The sequence below is a fragment of the Helianthus annuus genome, chromosome 17 (assembly GCF_002127325.2).
Source record: "Helianthus annuus cultivar XRQ/B chromosome 17, HanXRQr2.0-SUNRISE, whole genome shotgun sequence".
Classification (NCBI taxonomy): domain Eukaryota; kingdom Viridiplantae; phylum Streptophyta; class Magnoliopsida; order Asterales; family Asteraceae; genus Helianthus; species Helianthus annuus.
The window spans coordinates 67,627,631-67,637,758 of NC_035449.2; the positions used below are offsets into that span (position 1 = coordinate 67,627,631).

At 38.3% G+C, this 10,128-nt stretch overlaps 1 non-coding gene across 1 annotated transcript; it reads right to left on the reverse strand.

Moving 5' to 3' along the window:
• Positions 1-9,400: 9,400 nt before the first annotated feature.
• LOC118489381 lies at positions 9,401-9,507 on the reverse strand. Its single transcript, XR_004887400.1, has one exon. It is a non-coding gene; the product is annotated as a small nucleolar RNA R71 (small nucleolar RNA).
• Between the last annotated feature and the right edge of the window lie 621 nt (positions 9,508-10,128).

Sequence of the window (10,128 nt, forward strand, 5' to 3'; positions counted from 1 at the left end):
ACCTCTCATAACTAGTAACCGTGAACACAAAAACCCTAAAGTCCCCTATCCCTATTCTCTGTCGACGACAACAATCCTTTTGGGTTCAAGGCCTTTGGTTGATCATTCCAACACTTTTGGGCACACATCGACTTGCAGTTAGTAACATTAACATGGTTTGAATAAACTTTCTTGCAATTCTTGTGCATGTGTACTTGATTTGGTTTTATTGTTATGAATGGGTACAAAGTATGGTTTAATGACTAGCATTAAGTAGTTTGATATTTGTATGAATTCTAAACTGATGTGTGTAATCTGTGAGTTATCCAAACTATGAATTGACGATTTCGGCTTGCACGTATACTAGGTTTTGACAACGTCTACATGATAAATATGAATCTGTTATGTTATGTGAACATAAGTCTTGCGTGACAACTAGAACAACGATTTCGTGTTGGTGTGAAATAGGATTGAAGGTTTCATGTGTTAAATAACTATGGGAGTTTGGATGGTAAGTCGTGTTGGCATATGTTTATAAACTGGATGAATGAGTAGTAGATTAGGGTTCATGATCATGAATAAAAAGTGTTGTTTGATCTGAATTGGAAACTGCCAACTTGTTAGAAACTGTTACTACTCGATTTAAGGGATTTGTAACTGTTTGTTAAGAGCAGCGACGAAGTACTCCCCACGAGGAACCCAGGTCGACGAAGAATCTGATCCTTTGTCGACTAGCTCTTGACGAACCTTTATGGTTCTTCGCGTACTCAACCTCGACGAAGATTAGACCTTCGCCAAGGTGATCCTTCGTCGCAACACTCCTAGACGAAGAATGGTCCTTCGCCGGAGGATTCTTCGCCAAGGAAACATTCCATGAAGAATAGATTCTTCGTGGAGATGCGCATGTGTATAAACAAATAGAACAGTTTAGGATGTATAGAATATGGATACTTGTGTTAATAAAATTCTATTTGTTGCATGATAGTAATGCCAACTAAGAATGAGAAATCTGATCTGATTCGTATGAATAGAAAACTTGCGTGTTAAATATTATTATACGTTATGCACATGGGATGTGGACTTGTATGGGGACTGAATGCTTGCTATGTAATATACGGTGATCCTTGCGGCGAATACAGTCTATGACAATACGTGATTTGATTATTGTGAAACTGATGTTATTAGAAACTACTGTTGGGAACATGAACTTGTGCAATGACCGCGTATGAAATCTAATGTTTGCTATGTGTTACATGTCAATGGTATTACTTGTGACTCGCTGAGTACGTGATTTGGATATGTGTTTAAGAAACTGATCATCTTTGGTAACCACGATAGGGTTTGGTTGACCAACTTGGAATGGGTAACATAACACACCGAGCAATCTAAGGTGAGTTCACTTCTCTTGAGCATGCGTCCTGGTGGGTGGGACAATCAGTGGGTATTCTTGAGAGGAATAAGTCTTTTGGGTAAAAACTGGAATGTTAGATAATACACTCATTTCCTATCACCTTAAGTCCCATCTTCTACCGAATAGATACCTGAGTGGTAACGGGGTATTAGTTGATAGCGCTATTAGGCTTGGCAACCTCACACCGTACCTGAGTGGACGGGCGTGAACTAATGACCTTAATCATGACCAATGCTTAGATATGGGGCATTGGGGACGGGCAAAACAATCTGGAGCCATCTTGTACGGTACTCGAGTTATTATCAACATTACTTTCGGAATTGTTATTAAACTAGGATAAACACTTGGTAACCAAACGTTTTCATAAACTGTGAACTCACCAGCCTTGTCTGATACACTTGTTTGCATGCTCGCAGGTTATAGACATGTGGAACGTGGAACTTGTTGTCTGGGAAGCTGGAGTGGTCATGGGTCGAGACACATGGAAACACGAGACGAGTCTAATAACTATCATACGTTTGGTTACAAAATACATAACTAATGATTTATGCTTCCGCTGAAAAAGTTGAGTTATACTTTATGTAATGTAACACTTTATCTTAATGAATGAAAGTTTTTGTTTAAAATCTTGTATGAGTTCAGTGTGATTGGTGGCTAGATCCTGGTACGTCACACGTCTCGCGGGGGTTTCCGCTTGGGGTATTTTTGGGGGTATGACAACCACCACCACCTGCCACCACTAGCTGACCAACACCACCTATCACCATCCCACGCTACCTAAACTTCGACAACCACCACCTACTGCCATTACGACATGGACTTTGCGAAACCTAACACCTACATCCAATTTCATGCTCAAGAACACTAATCAAGGTTAGGGTTACCAAAATGATATACACACATATGAACTGTAGAACAATAAACAACAACAACTCTAGTGAAAGTTGAGGAACACAACCAAAAAGTCATCAACTGCGCATATCAATTTTACCAAACGTACCATGAAGAAATGTAACCAATGCATCTAAATCCAACACAAGTACAGATCACAAACACTAGCCCTATCTTTCATGCAAACACAACACATCAATTCCAACACAAAGAATGCATCACTTTATGGTACAAAGGTTGGAGAACTCACTAGTCGCTAGCGGGTCGGTGAGGTAGGGACTAGCGACTACTCGGGATTAATCGGATCGGACTTTTTATGTATAATTTTAAATTTTTATACATATATACATATATTTTTATACATAATTTTTTTAAGTGGACAAGTTTTGACGAGAATCTGGGATGTTTTGGCCGGAATATGTGTTTTTTTCCGATTTTTTCCGAATTTTTCTGATTTTTTCCGTTTTTTTTTTGTTTTTTTCCGATTTTTTCCGATTTTTCCCGACCGACTAGTCGCGATTAGGTCCGACTAGGGCCGATTAGAGCCGACTAGGCCGACTAGCGATTTTTTTACTGATTAGCTGAAAATTACTTAGTTGATGGGCGACAAGCGACTAGTCAGCGATTAATCGCCGGCTAGTCGCGATTTTTGCAACCATGTATGGTACAATGATGAAATGAACTAATTTTGATGGTTTGACTTTCTAAACAACAACCTTCACTTACAAAGAATGTTTGTTTTACATCACCATGAGCTGAAGGGTGGATTGTTTGTATGTTTTTACTTTTCAAAAATAGCTATTTAATTTCTCAAAACTAATGGTTGATTTTGTGATTGGGATGACTAGCGTGTGTAATTGGGACCATCTGAGACCAGCATACGAATGTGACCATCAGCAACCAAATTTACGTTTGTGAAAATTTCAGTAATACACAAAATGAACATTCGTCACAACTCGCAACGGTTTGTCATGGAAATAAACTTTTGTGAGAGTTATTCTGCAATTCAATATAGCGACGTACATAAATTACGACCGTGACCACTTCAACTGTGAGAACTTGTGACTGGAACAATTTGCAACTGACTTTGCAACAGCTTGTTCTTTCGTATATAAATGTTGGGACCAGATAAAGCGACCATTTTGTCTTAGTTTAAATTTAGAGTTTAGACCTTTGATTTATGTGGTAAGTTTGTCATGCTTATAAAGTGACTTCGAAATTTATCAACTCCTAGTGACGATTTGGGTTTTCACCCAACAAATAATACTTTAATATAACTCGGAATGCAGTTTTCCGCTTATTGTAAACACAGTAAAGCTCCAGAAATTGATCCATAAACATTGATTGCAATAACTTGAAATATACTTTTCAAAATGAAAGACTTCTATATATATCCCTCATAGAAGTGAAAGAACAAAAACAAACAACTATGAAGAATGAAAGCTTATCATTTGTCTACAAACAATCGGAATCACCCTTAAAAAATTCGGTGAATCGATGTCACTAAAGGAGCATCAAAATAACTCATAAAAAGACGAGTGTAGAATGTTATATAACATGACAAGCATTATTTGTCGCAATTCCTTAGTAGAACTTCCGGTTGTCTATCGATATATCATCAAGAATGTAATACAGATGTGAGCTGAAAAAACGCATCCTCTTGGCATGAAAGGGTTAGGCCTCCCATCGAATGATCAAACCCAAATTCTTCTTCGGACTCACGTAGCAATTTTTGGAATAACGGTTGTTGCAAGTATGATATCGGTATAACAAACCGCCTCTTCTCCTTTTCACCAACGTACACTGCAAGATGACCTTTTGGCACATCCCATTGATAATTTCTGTTGCGATACGCGTTCAATCTGCTAAAACCTTTTACAATAGATACTAAAGAAGAAAATAACCTCATAAGACCCATACGTGAGTGAGGAATTTAAAAAAAAGAATGTGTTGAAGCTCGTGAAAGAATACTATTTCAAATTAGTTTTCCTTGATGAGATGAGATGGGAAAGATGACTTGAACTACTTTGAGAAGAGTTAGTGGTACGTATATATAGATTGCATATAGCAACTTGTTTTGGATAGTTGGATAATGGGGCCTCACACGACTTTGCCTGTAACATCTTTTCCAGGAACGTACAATATTAATTTTAAGAATATTTATTCAAATAAACTAAAAGAACGTGTATAAGTCGGAGGCATAAGCAATTATGAGGACACATCATTATCAATCAAATTAATTAAAAAAAATTAGCTATACTCATTCACATGTGTCTCCTATCACTTTTATTAGTCCACACATAATAAAATCAATAAGAGTTCTAAATAATTATTTTTTCTTCTGAATTGTATATTTTTACCAATGATCAGAATCGAGAATAGCCTCTTTTCATTACCTAGAATGAGTTATCGAGTCAAGGCCGGCTCCATAGACTTGTAAACCTAGGCACGGGCCTAGGGTCACCAAAAAATAAGGGCCTCCAAGTTTTTAGAAAGTTTTTATATATAGTATATGTACTAGACCCAAATAAATACGTTTATTTCAAAACTAAACTAGTTTTTCATTAAATAAGCCCAAGGTAAATATTGTTTAGCAAAAAAAAGGCCAATTTCGCATTAATTTCTTGTGTTACAACACAACAACCATCAACCTAATCATCATATTATTCAGCGGCCTAACGCTCCTAAAATACAGCCGTAATCATCGTTCCTACTTCCCATCGCAACCTGCTTTCAATTCTAGGCTACCAGCTATCACTAGACGAAAAAATTAACCTTAATCACCCATGGCGACAGGTCCATCGGGATTGGAGGAGAGTTTATGGGTGAAATTAGGGCCCCCACTTTATAATTTGCTTAGAACGACCCTCTATCGAGTAATTATATTTAAAAAACATTATTTTAAGTTAAAAGAAAATGTACAAATGTATCAAGTTCAATAAACTATAGCAATGAGCATTCAGAAGCTCACTTCCACTTTTACTTGCTTTTCATGACAATCTATGATAACTTAATTACTCTTGGTGGATTGATTTAAAAGTTTATTTTTTTACTTTTTAAACTGCTAACCCACACACTTTCGGAATCTACTCTTAAATTTGCAAAATTTTGTCCAACGCTATTAGTAAACCATCGACACTTATGAAGGAACAAAATTTTATTAACATCTTGGCAACAGTAGGCCAGGCCTTTGGTACCCAAATTTGAAGTTAGGTTCAAGTTTTGATAAAAGATCACAAATTGACTGATAAACACTACAAAACCATCTGGATGAAAGGAGTAATATGGTGAAAGTAGTATGGATGTATTTAGAATAGTATTGTGTGTTGCACGTGAATAACTAATACGATGTAATTAAATCACGCTTTTGAGCAATCATCTTCTATAATATTTTACGCTTTTGAGCACTTGAATCTAGCAACAAAATTGTTTTTTACTATTCAGATCAATACCGCCAACATTTACCCTTTTTCAATTTTACCTTGGCTATGCGCTAATAAAACTTAACCATTTGACCACTTTCCCAAAGAAGTACAAGTGTAATTATTTTTCACAAAACCATAATACACGTTCTTTATGTATTAGTAGAGAACGACACTTCATGACTCTTATGGAACATATTCTTTAACTAAAGTAATCTTAAAGACTATAGTTCAAAATGATACTACTGTTATAAAGTAACGCCTATATACACATAAGTCACTTCTCTTAACAAAATTTCAAATAGTTTAGCAAATTTCTGTAAAAACAACCATAGTTTAAAAATGAAGTTAACATAATTTCGAATTTCAGTATAACAAGCTTAAAATTCATTTTGTATTTCAAAATTCTACTATGATTTGGGGAGGCCACATTGTCTCCTCTCTAAGACCATTGTTTGCAAACACATCACACTTTGTTTTGGAAGAAGAAGATGTGGACCTCTTTAGGGCCAGAATTCTTTTTCGTGCTAAATGATCCAAACTCTTTTTAATTAAATAGATAGTACGTTATCTTTGTATGCCACTGTGGCTATGCATTGTCGAAATGTGTCTAAATACACAAGAAAAAAAGACTAACCATCGTGTATGATCTAACCGGCAAACCTCAACACAAATGATCTACCACTAAAATTGCTTCAAACTATTTTTATTTAACTTGTATACTTTCCTTATCCTAAACATAGCTAGCTTGAGCAACATAATTTCCGTCGCAATCTATTTTTTCCCGTCACTTTTGTAGCCTTGTACAGAGAATCATGTCCAGAATTCTTATCTGAAACTTGTTTATTTATTTATATCAAAATGGTTCTGATTCACTTTTGCAGGATTAATTTATTTTTTAGTTTTTAATTTTCACCTTTTTCTTTTTCTGAACGGGTCTATATATTCCCACACCCAAGGGGCTATTTCCTCACCCTTTGAGACGCCTCGTCTAGGTCTAGACGGGGCGGCGTCTAGGGTTTTTGTCTCCGACCAGATTGCAAACCTCGTAAAAGGTCAAATCAATTACATCAGACGGGGCGTCTTGGCATAGACGATAGCCGTATATGACAGATGAAGACGCCTCGTCCAGGCCTAGACGAGTGATGTGCACAAAATGCAAATATAAATTACATCAATTGTGGCATAAAACTAACCCTTTTTTTGTACTAATGTTGGAATAAGTGTGCTTTTGTCTTCCTTTTGTATTTTCAGGATTAAATGAGCTCAAATGAACAAAAGAAGCAAAAACACAGCTAAATCTAACATAAATACAAGAAAAGGAACAAATGTGGCATGCCCGACCTCCCGACAGCATCTTCCCAAAGCAAAACAAAAAGGCAGAAGGCTGAACACGCCCCGTGCTCAGTGAACGCGGGGGTGTGCCCAGGTGTCAGCAGAAAAGACAAAGTAATAGAAGCTTCTACTGCCCACCACGGGGCCGTGTTCAGCGGACACGGGGGCGTGGTCAACTGTTGCAGACGCATTTATTGAAATTGCGAATTGCAATTAATGAAGAGAGAGACTCGGATGGACACGAGGCCGTGCCCAGGCTTCTGTTCAGCCTATAAATAGGAGTGCTTGGAGCTCTTGCAACTCATCACTTGGCACACCACCTCTCTCACACTTCACCCACCACCCACCACCATCACAACACCATCATCCACCACCATCATCCATTGTCCATCATAGAGTGTGTGAGTCGTCTAGGGATCCAAGATTGATCGTAAGAGTTCTTGACAATCAAAGGCCATGTCTGCCTAAGTCTCTTATATCACTTGGTGAAGACAAGTGTTCAGTATAATACTTTTTATTTTTGATCATTTGCACTTTTTAATTGGTTTTGTATTAATGACTTTAATTACTAGTTTCTTATGTTGAAGGTGATTCTTTCTTATCATTTGTTCGTGGTGTCTTGGCATTATTTTACTGTCTGTATATAAAATAAAAGATTTTCACCATTCATATCTCCACGGTCTATATGGAGGTATGTTGGCTACCTGGTCGGGGGTTAAGGGAACGGTTTGGTAAGAGTCTTGCCATTGTTCAGTGTATAGATCCTGCAAAGGACCTGGATCAAATTTAGTAGGACCTCCTTCAATACCCAACGGTATTGGATGGCGGGGTTCCAAACTCTTTGATCCCCTCATAAGTTAAACTACTATTAAAACTTTAACCCGGCTACTTAGGATTGTATCCCTGCTGACTCAAACTACTTAGCCGAGGGTAACGTCGCCTTCAAAAGAGGGGCCTACCACATTATGCATTAATAACTTAATTAATTATCTTTCAATAATCCGACCCTTTAGGATTGTATCCTTGCTGACTCAAACTACTGGGTTGAGGGTAACGTCGCCTTCAAAAGAGGGGCCTACTACAATAACTAAAATAATCTCTTAAACAAGTGCAAAAGTGCGAAAATAATCAAAGGTTATATTACACACGAGTCGTATCCAAGTGATTCATCTTGTCTATCTGTTTTTATTTTTATTTTCTTTTTCAGCATTTTAGTTAGTTTTATTTTTCTAGTTTAAAAATCTTTTTCTAACATTTTGATTTGATTAGACGTTGAGGATAAACCGGTACTAAAAGCTCTTGTGTCCTTGGACGACCTCGGTATCTTACCAACACTATACTACGTCCACGATGGGTGCACTTGCCCATATGTGTGTTTAGTGTTAGTGAATATCGTGTTTATAAATTGAAAACTTGGTTAAAAAGTGTAAAAAGGGCTTAAAATATACACCTAAAACATATACACACTGACAAGCATCAAGTTTTTGGCGCCATTGCCGGGGACACAAGGATTTTAAGAAAGTTAGGAATCAGCGGCGTAATCATTTTTTCTATCTTATTTTTACTTTTTTTTAGGATTTTCTTAGTTTTTCAGCTTCTGCAGACCTCAGCACGGGCCGTGCCTGGTCGGACACGGGCCGTGCCCAGCAGTGTCACTGGCAGTTTTTATTTTCCGAGTTACAGAGAGCTGAGCACGGGGCCGTGTCCAACTTTCCAGTAACAGGGATCCGGAAAACAATCGTTGTATCTCCGACCACGGGCCGTGTTCACTGAGCACGGGGCCGTGGTGAACTTCCTGACCAACATTCTTTTCTGTTTTTTATTGCAGGACTTGGAACCGGACACCACATCTGAACCTTCTACGTAGTGTATGAGCTCCAGTTCTAGTAGAGACATAAAAGAACCTCTAGAAGAACCCGAACGCTTTCTCAGAAAAAGACTTAAAGCTAAAAACCAAGAGAAGGTTTCGGGGGACCCACTTCCAGTGGCGGACCAACGTACCCTCATGGATTACCTACGACCCACCGTAGGTAATCTCGGCGCCGCTATCAATGCACCGAATGTTGAAGCTAACAACTTCGAACTTCGGCCACATTTGATACAAATGCTTCAAAACTCCACCACCTTCCATGGGCTTGCGGACGAGGATCCCCATCTACATATTACTAATTTCTTAGAAATATGTGATACCTTTCGGATCAATGGAGCATCAAATGACGCCATCCGCCTTCGAATGTTTCCATTTTCACTAAAAGACCGAGCAAAAGCTTGGCTCAACGCCCTCCCAGTTGGTTCGGTAAACACCTGGGATGAACTAGCCCAAAAATTTCTATATAAGTATTTCCCTCCCGCTAAAACGGCTAAATTAATGACTGAAATTAATACATATTCACAAGAGGATGGGGAATCCTTATATGAAACTTGGGAAAGGTTCAAGGAGCTATTGCGAAAGTGTCCTCATCACGGTCTTGCGGTATGGCAACAAGTATCCACTTTCTACAATGGGTTGTTGCCACACACAAGACAAATACTTGATTCTAGCTCCGGGGGACTTTTAGGTAATCGCCGCCCACATGAAATATACAATCAAATTGAGGAAATTGCTCAAACCAATTTTTAGTGGCACACTCCCCGAGGCAATAAATCTATTGCCCCGGGTGCCCATAAGGTTGATGAAAGCACTTCTTTACAAGCCCAAATCGAGGCCCTTTCTTCAAAAATCAAAAAGTTAGAAATGACAAAAACGGTCTCGGTTATGGCTTGTGAAGGGTGTGGTGGGCCACATGAAAATTAGAGTTGTATGAAAGAAACAGATGATCAACCAGAGTCGGTAAACTACATTGATAATAGACCTAGGCCATCGGGTCCTCCAACGGGTACCTACAACCAAGGATGGCGTAACCACCCTAACTTTGGTTGGAGAGAACCCGGCAATAGTAGTAACCAACAAAGCCTAAACCAACGAACAAACTTTCAACAACCAAGAAATGAGTCACAAAATTTCTCTCAACAACAAGGTGGACGAGAAAGGCTTGAAGATACTGTATCTCGCCTCATCTCCGACACTGAAAAGAAAAACTCGGATCGATT